The following is a 17,640-nucleotide window of genomic DNA, read 5'->3' as shown; positions in this document are numbered from 1 at the left end:
CAAATCAATGAGGGAAACTACAGATCAACTGAAAGTCATATAACTAAACTGATGATCAGTTAATATTTATATTAACTTTAATATAAATATTCTTTAATATTCTTGTGAAAACCACTTTCGTTAGAGCAACACCATAAACCCCATACTGTCACACCACCCTTTCTTAAAAGGAGCTTATAAAAATGGCAGATTAAAAGCACTGGGAATTTGAGGCTCTTATTTATCCGTTTTAAAAATACATCATTTGATGTTGCAGCAGAAACAACATGCATTGTCTCACGGCCAAAAAAAATGCTCCCAGGACAGTGAAATTTAGCTGTCACCTTCATTCACAACTTGGTTTCTTCTGAGATGATTGCCAATTAGTGCACATTGTGTCAATGACAACACCTGGTCACACACCAAGTAAACAATTCTATCACTGTTAAATGTAAGGAGATTAAAAAAAAAAAAAACACATGCAGACAAGGAAGCTAATATTTTTAAATGTAAAATGATGTCATAACTATAACTACTTAATGGATTATTTCAGTTTTCAAACTTCAACACTGGATATAGCCCATTTCCAGGAACACAGCCGCCAAGGTCGGCCTATGCTAGTTCACTGTATCTGCCTCCACGTCCAGCTTCTTCATTCAATTTTCTTCACGAGCTAATTAGAGCATGGAAGTGAGTAAACGAACCTCAGTATGGGAGCACGGGGAGAAGGCAGTAGGCTGGTGCTGTGTGAAACTGACTTCAGCAAACAGAAAAGTCATCCCTTTGACATGGTTTTTAAATTCTGCTTCTTGAGGGTACATACAGATATGTGATCTGCAGTAAGAAATTGTGGCTTCTCAACAACAACAAAAAAAGGCAGGGACCCTCCCAACAGATTCAGTTTTAAACCCCAGAGTCTGTCAGTTCCAATTCAGAGGGTTTGGTAACCAGCTTAGGCTAACTTGAGTGACTTTATCCCAAACTACTAGTCCTCTGACAACACTGAAACGCTGAACACTCCAGTTTGCAAGAGAAATGGAGCCAAGCATCAAGGTCCCTCCCACTGTCTCTCTCTACGGCCTGCTTGGCAGCGTGGGAAGAATCAGACGGAGGACCATGTGCTAGGATTAAATACAAACATACATATATCCATTCTCAGTGCTTGTGGTTCTTGGACTAAGTTACTGAACACTAGGAAAAAAACAAACTTGCAAGTTCTTTAGATGATGTTTACTAAAGGCTCGTTCCCATCACTCTCAGTACACCGTACAGTAGACTGGAAGCTTCCAAGAAAATCATTAGTGAACTGTGATTAATCCAAAGCAGCCTAGACTTTTCAGAGATGAAGACACTCAAAGCAGAGTTAAAAGCTTCGAGGAAGAGATGAGGGTGCTCCTGACTCGGCAGCCAGCAGCGAAGCCTCCCAAGTTAGAAGATTCGGAGGGAGGGATGGATTAGGAGGCACAAAGCAGAAACTGTGAGAAGGCAAGAGACAGCGGGGCCCGAGGCGGGCAGAGAGACCCCAGACCGTCAAGGGCAGCGACAGCCCCGGAGGAGAAGATCTTAGAGGGGTAACAAAGAAGGAAAGGAAAACTAGGCACAGTGGTCCTCCAAGAACCCAGGCGACGGGCGGAGCCAGCGAGTCGGGGAGGGAGAGATGAGAGGTGCGGGCAGGAGGGCGTACCCCGACAAGTGAGAGAAAATGGGTTGTGGGGACGGAGGGAGGGCGTGTGAAGAGCGGAGGTAACCCCCTGTACGTCTGCAGGTCGCAACTCCTGACCGCGCGCCGCCTGGCCTCGCCGGGTCCCCGGGGCGCGAAGGCGGCCGATGGAGCCGCTGCCACTTCAGGACCCTGCCTCACCTTGTTTGCCGCGTCCCGGCGTCCCGCCGCCCGTCCGCCTGCTGCTGCGCTCGGAGGGCCGAAGAGCAAGTCGCGCGCAGCCGGGGCTCCGACCTGCGGCGCGGCAGCGGCCCCCAGTCCTCCGCACCCCCTTGCTCGCCCGGGTCACTTCGCCTCGCTCTCCCGTAGGCGGAGAGCACGGACCCTACCCCGAACGCCGCTCCGCTGATTTGAAACGCTCCGTCCCAGGGTTCCCCGGAATAGGAGCAGCGCTGCTGCGGCCGCAGCGGCGGAGCCTCCGCCTGACCTCATTGTGGGGGGGGGGGGGGGACGCGGAAAGGGGGGCGGGAGCCCAGTTGAGGAGGGGAGGGGGAGGGAGCGCGCGGGCGGGGGAAACATGGCGGCGGGGGCGGCCCCGGCGGCGCCTGCGCGGGAGGCGGGGGAGCTGGGGTAGGACCTAGTGTAGGGTCCGAGCGCAACTCCGCGGCCGCCCGCTGCGTGGCGAGGAAGGGTGGGAGGCGGGCTGGTCGCGCAGTGGCCCCCACGCCTCCGAAACCAGGACACTCGGCTTAGAGCACACACGGCCCCTGGTGCCCAAGACAGAAGAGGTGAAAACTGTCAAATATCCGGGGACACGGCGCGCCCGCCAGGAGGAGCGCCCCCGCCCCGAGCCTCCTGCCCGCGCTTGTCGCGGCCCCTCGTGGTCGCAGAGGGCCCGGGCGCAAGGTGTCCCCTCAAGCCACTTCACATCGGTGGGGAGCGCACCTCAAAAGAAGCCTGACCCGGGATGTCACACAACTACTGTTCATCACTCTTCAGATGCGCTTCATCTTTTCCCCCTGCGGGAGGTACAGACGATTAAGAAACAAGAACAAATAGGACACTTTACCCAGCGTCTGCTAAGCACGAGCGCTGAATTATGAACGCACTGAACTCTTACAGCTAATCCACAAGGTCCACAGGTAGTGTTGTCTCCATTGCACAACTGCCAAGACCGAGGTGTCAAAGTCAAATTATTACTTGCCCAAGGTTACATAATTGGTAAGGGGCAGAACAGGGCCCAGGGTCCCAAGCAGCCTGATTCCAGCGCCCAAGTTCTTAACCGCTGTGCCATGCTCTTTCCAAACTGGTGGAACTGCTTATTCTGAGTCACAATCTTGACTCTCCCCCCAGTTCTGCCAGCCAAGCCCCCAACAAAAACCCCAGTCAAGCCTGTTTTTCCCCCTCGCAGGTCTTCTATTCATTCTTTGCCTTCTTGACGGGTATAGCCTGGGGCCACCTTCTTACACTTCTTCCTTTGCCTTTTCTTATAATTCCAGACTCCTCCTCAGAAAAATAATGGGAGCGTGCTGTTAGCAACCAGTTCGCTCAGTTTGTTTTTTAAGGAAAGTGATGGGGTGGGTGTGGGACGGTAGTTCTTTATGTTTTGTAACATTTCTCTTTGCCTACCAGTAAACTCGTCAGGTGTCTGAGAGCTCAACATTGCTGACTTGGTATTTCAAATTCCCTCCACTGAAATTCTAGTAGTGCGTTTTAAGTAACTTTGAAATAATCAGTTAATCAAAAACTGGCAAGAACTGAAGCTATCACCACATTGTTAGACTTTATGAAACTGGTAAAAAGAAAGGGAGAACTCCAAATGCACATGGAAGTTATATCATCTTTTACCTGCCTGTCAATGGATTCAACACAATGCATCTTTGTTAACAGGCATGGATGCATTCATTGGCTTCTCCACCACGCTTATTTAATAATTATCACCGTATACCTATGTTACACACAAAATGTCTGTTAGGTAGAAAGCACCTGTTATGAGAGTTTACAGTCTCATTGATGAGATATGTTTAAAGCAATTGATTTCAGTGTGTATGAAAAATCTGGCACATTAAGTTAAAAATAAACAAGTGAATACAACTGAGTGAAATACATCCAAGGTACTGCTTCATCCCGGCCATAAAAACGTTTAAGTGGGGTAGTTTTACAATACATTTTCAAACAGAAATAATGGGGAAATAGGGTAATCACGTGTGGCCATAGCCTCCCCAATCCACACTATGAGAAAACCCTCCAGATACATAGCAAGGATGGGGGCATTTATAGAATCTGCATTTGAATAATCTGATAGGAATAAGATAGATTACAAATAGACTTAACTGATAGGAATTAGTTGTTGTTTGGGTTAGAATGCTTTGAATAGTTAATCTAGCGGACAGAGCACCCTGACTTGGAGTCAGAAGACATGAGATATGTTACGTTAACACCACCATTTCTCTTGAGTGTGTCTTCCTGAATTTAGAGTGGGGTAATGAAGATATTGGACTGATCTGCCTCATAGCATTGTTCCAGGTTTTTAAAAAAAAAGTCGTGAAAGTACCTTGTAAACTTGTAAAAATTATATATAAAATGTAAAACAATGTTTTTCTTAAATCAGACTGATTAGCCACTAGAAGCTAGGGATGTAATTATGAAAGATGTTACAAGTTACCCTGTAGCCAAAAATGTCAAGAATTAGACAAAGAGTTTGTAATGAAATAGGACAAACTCTGAAGAATGGGGAGATGTAACAGAGGTTCAAGAAATTAGAAAACAAGTCAAAACAAAATAATAATGGTGAAAAGAATGCTGAAAATGGTGATGGCTATTGTGTGCTGAGGGCTTCCCCTGTGGCTCAGTGGTAAAGAATCTGCCTGCAATGCAGGGGACGAGGGTTCAATCCCTGGGTTGGGAAGATCCCCTAGAGGAGGACATGGCAGCCCTCTCCAGTATTCTTACCTGGAGAATCTCTGGACAGAGGAAACTGGCAGGCTACAGTCCTTGGGGTTGCAAAGAGTCAGATCACGCACACACACATTATGGGCTGAACTGTACCCCGCCCCCAAATTCATATGTTGAATCTTAAGTATCTCAGAATGTAATGTTACTTGGAGATGAACTATTTAAATAGGTAATCAAATTAAGATGAGATCTTTAGGGTGGGCCCTAATCACTCATGACTGTTGTCCTTATGAGAGGAAATTAGGACACACACAGGCATACACACTGACCATGTAAGGACATAGTGGGAAGCCAGCCATCTGCAAGGCAAGGAAAGAAGCCTCAGAGGAAACCAAACCTGTTGATACCTCAGTCTCAGACACACAGGCTCTATGAGAACTGTGAGAAAATAAATTTCTGCTTATTGTTGTTTAAGCCATCCAGTCTGTGATACTTTGTTGTGTCTACTGTAACAAAAAAAGCCCAATATAACAGTAAAAATTGAAATGGCAACTGGACATCCTCTGTATTAGTTAACTGTTAATTGCTGCATAACAAATTGCCACAAACCTGGTTGGTACTGGTCTCAAACTACACACATGTATTACCTCAGTTTCTGGGGGTCAGAAGTCCAAGCAGAGCAGAGCTGGGTGTGATGCTCAGAGTCTCACAAAGTTGAAATCAAGGTGTCAGCCAGGCTGCATTAACTTGTGGAGCTCAGAGTCTTCTTTACAGCTCATTCAGGTGATTGGATTCAGTTCCTCAGGGTGGTAGTGCTGACACCCTGGGCATCTCCAGGCTCTAGAGTCTTCCCCTCTCCATAGTCAGCTTACAATAGGGCTATTCATTTCATCATGCTCAGCAGGAGAACTCTCTCCTCCAGAAGAGACTTTAATTATGTCTTCAAAATCTCTTCACTGTTTTCATATAAAGTAACCTAATCATCACAGTGGGACTTCCCTGGTGGCCCTGCCAGTGCAGGAGGCGCAGGAGACACAGGTTCAATCCCTGGGCTGGGAAGATCCCTGGAGAAGGGATCTTGAGGTAACTTGTATTCTTGCCTGGAGAATCCCATGGACAGAGGAGCCTGGCAGAGTACAATCCATGGGGTCACAAAGAGTTGGACACAACTTATCAACTAAACAGCAACAGTTATCAGAGTGGTCCCCAAGCACTCAAGGGGAAGGGAATATACAGGGTGTGTAAACCTGAGGAGAAGAATCTTGGAGGTTATCTTAGAATTCTGCCACCAGGTCCCCTAGCGGTTTGACAAGATCAATTTAATTATATATTTATAGAAATTCGACAAGACAGAGAGCATGCAGGCAGACATGGACACACACATACACAGGCGCGCACACGCCACCAAGCACCCAGCCACGGCTGAGGCCTAGTCCCTCAGGAAGCATTTGCCAGCTTGCTGTATGCCTAACAGATGTGAAACTAAGGGGTTTCCAGTGCATTAACTCTGATTAGAGAACAAACTGAAAAGTATCAGGACACCTTTTTTAGCCTCTCTGCTCAATTTGCATTTCTTTAAAACACTCTTCTGGTCCATTATTGCATGGAAGTGTTATTTAAGGAGAGCCCACAGGGGGCCTGCTTAAGCCCCTGACTTACTCCAAAGAGTGAAATAAGAAACAGAATAAGGAAGAAGGTTTCTATTCTCCTGTGGCTCACAAAATAACCTAGACAAGTAGCCTAGTGGGGTAGGGTGTGTGTTTAAATATAGAAATAAATATGGACTTTCTAAGTTAAACAAACATGTTTCATCCCCTTAGAGGAGTGAGCTCTTAACTGGGCTTCAAGGAGAGATCGAGATTGAGCTTAAATTAAAGCCAGGAAAGGACCTAAAGAAGCTGTACAGATTTTCTAACATCAAAGATGACACTAGCCATAAACAACATGAACTCTATCTTGCATGGAGGACTCTGGGAAGACTCTAACCCTGCCCTCTTCTGTCAAAACAGAGCTGACTTCTCAATACAGCTTCTATGCATTTCATTCTTACAGGAGCTCAAGTTGGGAGGGTCAGAAATAAAAACTGTCCTGGGCACTTTGGAATCAAAGAGTTCTAAAAATAGAACTATAGGATGAGTGCAAAGGATACCACTGAGCGTTCTGAAGCATGAGAGTAATAAGAAGCAATGTCTGTTTGAGAATCAGCATGACTTCTCTGAGTCAGACAGGGGCAAAGGCAAATTCAGGGAGACTGGTAAGAAGAGCTGCAGTAGGCAGACAAGTGACGATGCAGCTTAGAATAGGGTGGTAGCAGAAGAGACTTTAAAAAAAAAAAAAAGGCAGAGACAGCAGAGATATATTTAAGAGGATGACCCAGCAACTAGAAAGACCCATTCAACTAGATGAAAGATGATGTCATTCACTATGCTGAGAAAGACTGAAGCAACCAGATTTTGGAGAGGGGGAGTTGGCGGGGGGGGGGGGGAAGGGGGGGACTGCATTGCATAAGGAGGTCCATTTGAGACATGTTACCTTTGTTACTAAGATACTCAAGAGGAGAGATCAAGCAGGCAGGGATGTATGCACCAAAGGCTCAGAATAAATTCTGCGTGATGGAGAGGCTTCATTGGCACATTTGTACAGAAAGTGGTGCTCAAGTGTTGTCTGTCTCCCCAGCGTGCTACAACACGATATACATAACCTGGATGGATCTCAAAATAATTATTCTAAGTGAAAGATGCCACACAAAAGGGGGCACATACCATACGATTCAATTCATATAAAATTCTAGAAAATGAAAACAAACCTGGAGTGGTAGAAAGCAGGTAAGTGATTGCCTGGGGATGTGCACCTCATTTGTCCATTCATTCAATAACTACTTATTGAACATTTCCCATATGAAAGGCCAATGCTAAATTCTATGAGAGACACAAAGAAATATAAGATCTGGTCTCAAAATTTATAAAATCATTTTGAGGAGATATGTCAAAGTTAAAGTAACAACTATACCAAGCACGTGTGATGTGTCATATGTATGACACAAGCAATGGAAATTCATATAATCACACTTTGTCATATCAGTAAATTGGAAATAAAATCCTAAAATAAAATAAAAACCAAAATAAAAACCAAAATCAGATATTTGGTTAAATATATTATATGAATATATAACTGAATACGCCATACTCTTTCAAAGACAATACATGATTTTATCTATTGAAATGGAAACATATTCATGATAGATTACAAAATGGTACTATGATACCCCCCCACAATAAATACACACACACACGTATACACATACAGAGAAATAGTTAAGAAAACTACACAATAAGATACTAACTGTGATTACTCTTTTGGGTATGAGATTATGTGGGTTATATTCTTTTTTTCAATTTTATTTTACTTTTATTTATTTATTTATTTTGGCCACACCACGCAGCTTATGGGAATCTTAGTTCCCCCACCAGGGAACTAACCTGGGCCCTCAGCACTGGAAGCCCAGAGTCCTAACCACTAGACTGCCAGGGAATTTCTGGGGATTATTATATTCTTTTACTTTTATGTACTTTCTGATTTTTCTATATTGAGACTAAAAGAAGGAAATAATGTGAGTTTTTTTTCTAATAAACAGGAAAGGCTTTAGAGAAATTTTGATGCAGAGTCATGTTTTAGCCAAGTCATTTTAAAATTTTTTACTGAGGTTTGACATAACATTACATTAGTTTTGAGTGTGCAACAAATGATTTGATATTTGCATACATTGTGAAATAATGACCACTACGTCTAGTTAACATCCATCACCATACATAGTTATAAAAAATTTTTTCTTGTGATGAGGACTTTAAGATCTACTCTCTTAGCAACTTTCAAATGTGCAATACAGTATTATTAACTATAGTCACCATGCTGTACATTATATCTCTGTGACTTATTTTATAACTGAAATTTTGTACCTTTTGACCCACTCTGCCCCCCTAAACCCCTCCAGGTATGTCATTTCTAGATGAGATTATATCTACTAGAGATATACAGCTAGAGCAGTTAATTAGAATATATTTCTCGACAGATGGTAGTTAAAACCATGGAAACAGTTGAGAAAACTCAGAGGAACCTAGACTCACGAAAGACTTGGTTATCACTTAAGACTTAGTTACAATTGGTGCATGCTCAGGTGTGTCTGACTCTTTGCGACCCCATAGACTGTAGCCCACCAGGCTCCTCTGTCCATGGGATTCTCCAGGCAAGAATACTGGAGTGGGTAGCCATTCCCTTCTCCAGGAGATCTTCCGACCCAGGGATTGAACCGTCTCTGCATCTCCTGCATTGCAGGCAGATTTTTAACCCACTGAGCCACCTGGGAAGCCCTTAGTTAACTAGAGGAGACACCAAAAGAACAATGGGGGGAAAAAAGAGATCACTTCCAAGTGAGAAACAAGAAAACATCAGAATGAACAGAGATGTAGGTGTGCTAAACATAAGAGAGTGAGAGGCACTTACTCTTACAGGAGTTGAGTGCCTGTAGGACTTGCAGTGACACTCTTTAAGTAGAAGTGTCCAAAGCAAGTGTAGAATTTTAAAACTGAAGATGCCTTTTTAAAAAACTGTACCATCATATTACCGTATAAAATGTGTCATCTTTCTCAAATGCAAATCTAAATATATCATTTAGTGTCAAATTGCTTCTTCTTTGCACATTAGAACTCATAGAAATCAGGAGACTGGAGCTAGAAAGGAATGCAAAGACCATTTCATCTTAGCCCTTGATTTCACAGATGAGAAAACTGAGGCCCAGAGAATTAAACTGATTTGCCCGGGGTTATACAACCAGTGACTTAAATACAGTTACAATTTTTCAGCTGTCTGTGCTAAAGGGGAATGCAGGAGCCTTGGTAAATGAATCCTTAGATATTGCACTAATCTCACTTTGTCAACAGTTTTAAGGTTCCTCCTTTCACAATCTTCCTTTTCCTGTAACTCGGTTTGGGCCTAATCTATGCCCCTTCTTTCCACCTTCCTGTCTCTTTTCCCTAAACCTGTCTCTTTTGTGGGGACTGCTTCATTTTGCCAGGACTCTGCTCCTACGATCATCATCGTATGAATGCCCCCTTCTCTACATCCTAGCAAACAGCTTCTCCTTTTATCAGACTCAGAGCTAATGTCACTTTCCCTAGGAAGTATTTTCTGTCCACCTAGGGGACAATGGCACACACCTCGGTGCAGTGGTGAAGAGCTAAGTTTGTCTGGGTTTGAATCCAAGTTCTGCCACTCACTGTGACCTTGGGCAAATGACTGAATCTCTTTTTGCCCACCTGTATTTTGTAACACGGGGATCCTAATAATTCCTTATCTATTGGATTCTCCTGAAGGTTAAATAAGTTACTATACATGAAAGCACTCAGAACTATACCTGGTACACAGGAAGTGCTACAGAAGTCCTAGAAACTATAGGGACCTCCCTGGTGGTCCAGTGGTTAAGACTTCACCTTCCAGCATGGGGAGTGCAGGTTCGCTCCCTGGTTGAGAAGCTAGGATCCCACATGCCTCATGGCCAAAAAAAGAAAAACAAACATAAGACAGAAACAATATTATAACATACTCAATAAAGACTTTTTTAAAAATGGTCCACAGGAAAAAATCTTTAAAAAAAAAGTCTTAAATACTGTCATTATCTCAAACCCACTCCACTCACCAGAGCACCTGAAATACTCTCTGGTATTTTGTACATACCTGCCTCCCCCTACTAGACTATAAGCAGTTACTTGGCATGCACGCACCGCCATAAGCACTTAAAGGGTACACAAAATAATTAGCCGCGAAATATGATGTCAAAACTACTCTTGAAAAGACTTCCATATCACTTCTTCCATGTGAGCAAGTGAGCTCCCTTAAATACTATGTCATTTGGGCAAGTCTTTTACATTCTCTGACTCTTCTCCAGCATTTAAATGGGATAGTAACACACTATTCAACATTTCACAAACTGTAATGAATAGCAAATTAATATTACTAAGGTAACAGGGTTTGCCTTCTTCATTCTTGAAGATAGTAAATGTGACTATAGGAACTTGTTTATAAGGAGGCTCACCTATTTTTTCAGGTTCAATTCAGTTCAGTCGCTCAGTCATGTCCGACTCTTTGTGACCCCATGAATCACAGCATGCCAGGCCTCCCTGTCCATTACCTAGCTTTCTTCTAATGTAACATTACATTAGAAGATTTCAATGGCAAAGTAAGTAGCAGGAGCTGCTTGGGAACAATGGTCCCAGTTTCATAAACATGCTATTGTTGGGGGTGTCTGCCTCTTATCACTAGGTGAGACCTGCACAGCATCTGATCAAGTTTGTTTCTCCAGTCTTTCAGCCCAACAAAGTCTCCATTGCATCTGAAGTTGTTGATCAGTTTCTGTAACTGATTCTATCCAAAAGTCAAACCTTCCCTAACAAGCAGTGATGACGCCTCATGCCTACTAATAGCCACAGAACAACTTCAGACTAGCCTCAGCCTCCGCTAACACCCACAAAATAAAAAAGTCTAAAGTAGCACCAGCCAACAGAAATATAATGTGAGCCAAAAACATTAGCCACATATGCAATTTTAAATTTCCAAATAGCTACGTTTTAAAAAGTAAAAGGAAACAGGTGAAATTAATTTAATAACATTTTATCTAAGTCAATGAAACCAAAATATTTTCAACAACTGATCATTACAAAAAAGAATTAATGAGATATTTTATATTACTCTTTTATTTGTCCTAAGCCTTTGAAATCCAGTGTGTATTTTATACTTACAACACATCTGAACTTGGACTGGCTATATTCTAATTACTCAATAGCCACATGTGGCTAGCGGCTACCATATCGGACATGGTAAGTTTAGAGATCTGGTTTACTGACCTGAAATAACCTAAAATTATATACTTATATATAGCAGAGAATTGTCTCCAGCAGCATTCCCCTTGCACAATACCCTACGAGTATAAGAAATGACATAGAAGATGTAATTTTTATTATCTACACATTAAAGGTTTTGCTAAGTACTACTAATAAACTACAAAGGCATTATCTAGTAATATGATAGAATGGCAAACGTGATAGTACAGAAAAATATGAAAATTCTAAAGGATTAATTGCATATGGAAGACCAACTGTTACATTTCTGACCAGTCAGAAGAGAAATAGGGAGCAGGAATTACCCACTGAGTGTGTCAAGTTTAGAACAGAAGACATTTTAAAAATAAAAGCAATGCTTTGTCTGAATTTTTGAGGATTTGGAATCGCATGAATATTTTTAAAGAAAAACAATTGTATTACTTTCAAGTATATAGAGAAGTGCAAATTAGACTGGCAAAGAGTTGGTAGAAACTCAGATAGACCCGCTCTATTAATCAGGAAGACAGTCAGCCAACTAAGGGCATCTAATACTTCCCACATGCTATTTCCTCTGTCTAAGCACGCCATGCCCCAAGTCCTTTTCTCCCAAGCAACTTTTGCTAATCTCCAGATCTCAAATTAATGTTTTTCTCCAGATGACCTTTTCTCATATCTTAGACTAGAATGGATATTTCTGTAATATTCCCAAAGCACCCTGTACTCAAATAGTATCACCCCATTAACGTAAACCATTATTTGCCTTTGTGCTAGAATGTAAGCCTCATGGAGGAATGAACTAGGTGTCTCTTGTTTGTTGGTGAACCCCAGTGTCTCAAATGAAGCCTGGCACACTGGGAGCATACAAATATTGTTAAGTCATTAACTCAAGTCACTAATAATTATGTTTTGTTATGGACAACTGTTGGGTTGGCGAAAAAGTTCATTCGGGGTTTTCTTGGACAACTTTTTGGACAGCCCAATGTATTAGCATACCAATTGCATGTAGAAGAAGGCATCAACAGTGTTTATTCCTTTAAGTACTTTATACTCTTCTAATACAGTCATATTTATAATACTGATGTTCTTGGCAATGTTTTTATTTTTCCATGAAAAGTGAAAGTTGCTCAGTCGTGTCTGACTCTTTGCGACTCCATGGACTGTAGCCTACCAGGCTCCTCTGTCCATGGAATTCTCCTGGCAGAATACTGGAGTGGATAGTCGCTGCCTTCTCCAGGGGATCTTCCCAACCCAGGGATCCAACTGGGGTCTCCTGTACTGCAGGCAGATTCTTTACCAGCTGAGCTACCAGGGAAACCCCTATTTTTTTTTTTCCATGAAGAGGGCAAAATCTCAGTTTTGGTCTGCATAATCTCAATCTTCTGAAGTGCATATTAATGAAGCTATCCTGTATTATGATTAAATAATCCTTAGAACTTCACACCAGCCACTGTTTTAGAATGTGATTTATCTACCTGACATAAATGATTTTAAGGTTGTCTCTCTTTTTAATTCAGGCCCTAAGGACTGGAACTACCTAATACAGTGAGTGAAACTCGCTTAGTCATGTCCGACTCTTTGCGACCCCATGGACTATACAGTCCATGGAATTCTCCAGGCCAGAATACTGGAGTGGGTGGCCTTTTCCTTCTCCAACCTAACACAGAGTTTGGAATATAAACCCCACATTATATCCATATATATGTAGGGTTTATATCCAAACTCCATGTATAACATTCATGATATGGGAAACTGTATTTCACCTGAATTTTAACTTTCCTGACATTCTTGGAAAAACTGATTTTTTAACAACTATTTCCCCACAGCATGAAATATGTACAGCCAGGAGCTACCCCATTAAGTAGCCACACCCATCTTGCCCAACTCTAACACTTTGCTAGTAATTAGCAGTGCAGCCTCAGGAATGTTACAAAGGTTCTAAACTCTTCTAAGTTTCCCATCTCTTTCTAGGACATTTTTGCTTGTCATTCTTCGATGTGACACACACTACTGTTTCCCTTATTACTCTCAAAGACTAGAGTTAATATTAGTCAAGTGCTATGGTGGACCAGGTACTGGGCTAAGCCCTTTAGAAACATTATCTCATTTAATCCTCACAGCAATCCTATGAGGTAGGTGTCATGAGTGTCCTCATTTCACAGAGGTGCAATGTGAAGCACCGAAGGATAAATAACTTCCATAAGGATTCACAGGTATTAAGAGGCAGAGCTGAACACTGATCCTGAGCAGAGCAGCTCCAGAATTTAGTCTATATCATTTTGATGAAAATGTTAGTATTCTAGTGCCTCTGCCTTGCTCTGGCCTTCTCAGTGGAAAATGAAAAAGCTATTATATATAATTTTTACTGAAGATACTTGAGTATATATCAGATCATCACATTTATACACCTTAAACTTCAGTTCAATTCAGTTCAGTCGCTCAGTCATGTCTGACTCTATGCAACCCCACGAATCGCAGCATGCCAGGCCTCCCTGTCCATCACCAACTCCCAGACTTCACTCAGACTCACGTCCATCGAGTCTGTGATGCCATCCAGCCATCTCATCCTCTGTAGTCCCCTTCTCCTCCTGCCCCCAAACCATCCCAGCATCAGAGTCTTTTCCAATGAGTCAACTCTTCGCATGAGGTGGCCAAAGTACTGGAGTTTCAGCTTTATCATCATTCCTTCCAAAGAAATCCCAGGGCTGATCTCCTTCAGAATGGACTGGTTGGATCTCCTTGCAGCCCGAGGGACTCTCAAGAGTCTTCTCCAACATGACAGTTCAAAAGCATCAATTCTTCGGTGCTCAGCCTTCTTCATAGTCCGACTCTCACATCCATACATGACCACAGGAAAAACCATAGCCTTGACTAGACGGACCTTAGTCAGCAAAGTAATGTCTCTGTTTTGAATGTACTATCTAGGTTGGTCATAACTTTTCTTCCAAGGAGTAAGCGTCTTTTAATTTCATGGCTGCAATCACCATCTGCAGTGATTTGTCAATTAAATCTCAATAAAACTAAAAAAATGTTTTAAGATACTTTGGGTAATGATATAGTAAAAAGAATGTCTATTAGTTTTTTTCAACTTAAGTTACACTATCATTCCTCTTCCTAAACTCTTCCTACCTTTTTTATATATTTGAAAATCACTACAACAGATTTTTTTCCAACAGGGAACAGTTAATAAATAGTGTATATATATATATATATATACACACATATATATATATAATACATATTTATTACCATGATCCTTGGTATAGACAGCTTTTCCCTCTCTGCTCAAAATTCATCTAAAACTTGAGTTATGTGAATGGGAAGTTAAAATTTCTGAGTTGGAAAGGATCTTAGAGAAGACCCAACCTCCTCATCTTAAAGGCAAGGATTCCTGGATCAAGACTGAATATGTAAGGCCTTTAGTTCATTTATTCATTAATTCTGCAAATATTTATTGAGTATTGAGTATCTACTATGTGTTCGACCAACTTCCCAGGTGGCACTAGTGTTAAAGAACCGCCTGCCAATGCAAAAGACACAGGAGGCACGAGTTTGATCCCTGGGTCGGGAAGACCCCCTGGAGGAGGGCATGGCAACGCACTCTAGTATTCTTGCCTGAGAAATCTCATGGACAGAGGAGCTGGGTGGGATACAATCCATGGGGTTGCAAAAGAGTTGCACATGACTTAGCAACTAAACAACAACAACAAATACAATTGAATAAGCAAGATAATTTTGGGCAATAAGAAGTGTCACGAAGAAAAAATGAAGAAATGAGGACTTCCCTGGTGGCGCAGTGGATAAGAATCTGCTTGCCAATGCAGGGGACACTAGTTTGATCCTTGGAAGATTCCACCTGCCACAGAGCAGCTAAGTCCATGAGCCACAACAGCAGAGCCTACCGTGCTGCAACTATTGAAGCCCATGTGCCTAGAGCTTGTGCTCCACAATGAAGAGTAGCCCCCACTCACTGCAACTAGAGAAAGCCTGAGCAAAGCAATGAAAAGCCAGTGCAGCCAAAAATAAATAAATAAATAAATTTTTTAAATTCTTTAAAAACAAAACAAAAAACCTGAAAACAAGAGAAATGAGACAGCAAGTGATTTGAGATGGGAGGAGCTATTTCTAAAGAAATGGTCAGGAAATAATGCTCTTAAGAAGCAAAATTTGCACTGAGCTTTGAATGAAGAGAAGAAGCCACCCAAGCAAAGATCTGAGAGAAAGCCATTCCAGGGAGGAAATGGCAAGTGAAAAGCCCTGAGGTGGGGATGAACTGGATGGATTAAAGTAATAGAAGAATAGCCATTATAGCTGAAGAACAGTAAACTAAGGGCTGAGTGGTATAGAGCATGATACTGTGAAAACAGGGATAAAAACAAAACTGCTAACAGTCTGTGGTCTGTGTCAAGGAATTTTAATATTATTCTAACTGTAATAAGAAGTGGTGATAAGATGTCTTAGTTTTTTACATAATAATATTAAGTGGTGTCAAAGCCTTAAATCAGAGTACAATGTGTGTGTGTTAGCCACTCAGTCATGTCTGACTCTTTGGTGACCCCACGGACTGTAGCCCACCAGGCTCCTCTGTCCATGGAAGCCTGCCTCTGTCCAGGCAAGAATACTGGAGTATGTTGCCATTTCCTTCTGCAGGGGATATTCCTGACCCTGAGATTGAACCTGGGCCTCTTGCATTGCAGATAGATGCTTTACCATCTGAGCTACTAGGGAAGCCCAAATCAGAGTACAACAGCTATAACTTATCATTAGTTCTCAGTTGTATACAGAATCGCTAGACCATGAGTTGAGTTTGTTTAATATCAATGCTTTGAGAAAATAATGGAATTTTTTTAGAAATGGTAGCAATTACTGTTATAGTAATGTCCCCCATTGAATCACACCTCCCTTGACCCATGGTCTTCCTGTAGTCCTTTAACATAGTAACTCTGAGCTTGGCCTCTCACATTGTCTCTGTGACTTGCTTTGGCTAGTGGGACATAAGCAAGCATGTCACCAGCAGAGGCTTGCAAAGCACGTACGCAATAAAGCCTGCTCTCCCTTGCTACTGGTAGAACCCATCAACCATATGAAGAAGTTCAGGGTAGCCTGCTGGAGTGTGAGTGACACTTGGCCCAGATTCTTCCACCACCCCAGCTGACAGTCAGCCAACCACCACCAGACAAATGAATAAACCCAACCACAGACAAAAACCCTACTAACACTCCACCCAGATAAACCCAACCAAGACCAAGCCCAGATCACAATGCATGCATGCTCATTCATGTCCAACTCTTTGTGGTCCCATGAACTGTAGCCCACCAGACTCCTCTGTCCATGGGATTCTCCAGGCAAGAATACTGGACTGGGTTGCTGTGTCTTCCTCCTGGGGATCTTCACAACCTAGGGATCTAACCCTCAACTTCTGTGTCTCTTGCACTGGAGGCAAATTTTTTTACCACAGACCACTGGGGAAGCCTGCCAGATCACAGGCTAGTGAGCATATCAAACATTTTAAGCCTCTAAATTTGGGGGTAATTTGTTGTGCAGAAATGAGTAATTGAGGCAGCTATATAAATAGAATCCCATTTCATAAGCTTAAAGGCAACCAAAATTTGTGCATTACTGTATTTAAACTACTTTGTTTTAGTGCTGCTTTTTTTCCCAGCCACACTGCACTCCATGTGGAATCTTAGTTCCCCAACCAAGGATCAAACCTGGGCCTCCTGTAGGGGAAGTGTGGAGTCTTAACCACTGGACCACCAGGAAAGTCCCCAAACTAAACTGCTTTTAAGTGACAATTTGTAAAATGATTCAGTTGGTTTCAAGGTACTTAAAGCAGTTTAAAATGATACATTTGCAAAATATCAATGACACATATTTTAAAAACCACCACAAACCTATTAGTATTATAGTTACTCTTATACAGATATTCAAACACAGTTATTATATATATAAATATCATTCCAAAAGGATAGGTTTTTATTTCTTGGGAAGGGACTTATCACCTTATTCATGCAATTAGTCTTTTTTTCTTTTTTTATAATTATATTTATTTATTTTTAAATAGTCAATAAAGCAGAAATAGATGTGTTTCTGGAACTCTCTTGCTGTTTCCATGATCCAGCGGATGTTGGCAATTTGATCTCTGGTTCCTCTGCCTTTTCAAAAACCAGCTTGAACATCTGGAAGTTCACGGTTCACATATTGCTGAAGCCTGGCTTGGAGAATTTTGAGCATTAC

General features: G+C 42.1%; 1 protein-coding gene across 23 annotated transcripts in view; it reads right to left on the bottom strand.

Annotated features, from left to right (window-relative positions):
* The window catches only part of KLHL13 (kelch like family member 13), a 447,719-nt gene that overhangs the window by 197,402 nt on the left and 232,677 nt on the right, over positions 1-17,640 (bottom strand). For 2 of the 23 annotated variants that reach the window (XM_027963561.3, XM_015105078.4), the window contains exon 1: positions 1,841-2,051. The exons of 20 other annotated variants lie outside the window; for them this stretch is intronic. The gene's annotated coding sequence lies outside the window, so the exon portion shown is untranslated. Of the gene's footprint in view, positions 1-1,840; positions 2,124-17,640 lie in introns of those variants that run through there. One more of the 23 variants, XM_042242569.2, reaches the window with a different exon arrangement.

Source organism: Ovis aries, chromosome X (genome assembly GCF_016772045.2).
Source record: "Ovis aries strain OAR_USU_Benz2616 breed Rambouillet chromosome X, ARS-UI_Ramb_v3.0, whole genome shotgun sequence".
Classification (NCBI taxonomy): domain Eukaryota; kingdom Metazoa; phylum Chordata; class Mammalia; order Artiodactyla; family Bovidae; genus Ovis; species Ovis aries.
The sequence above is the reverse complement of the archived record's forward strand: the minus strand, read 5'-3'. Positions and strand labels throughout refer to the sequence as shown.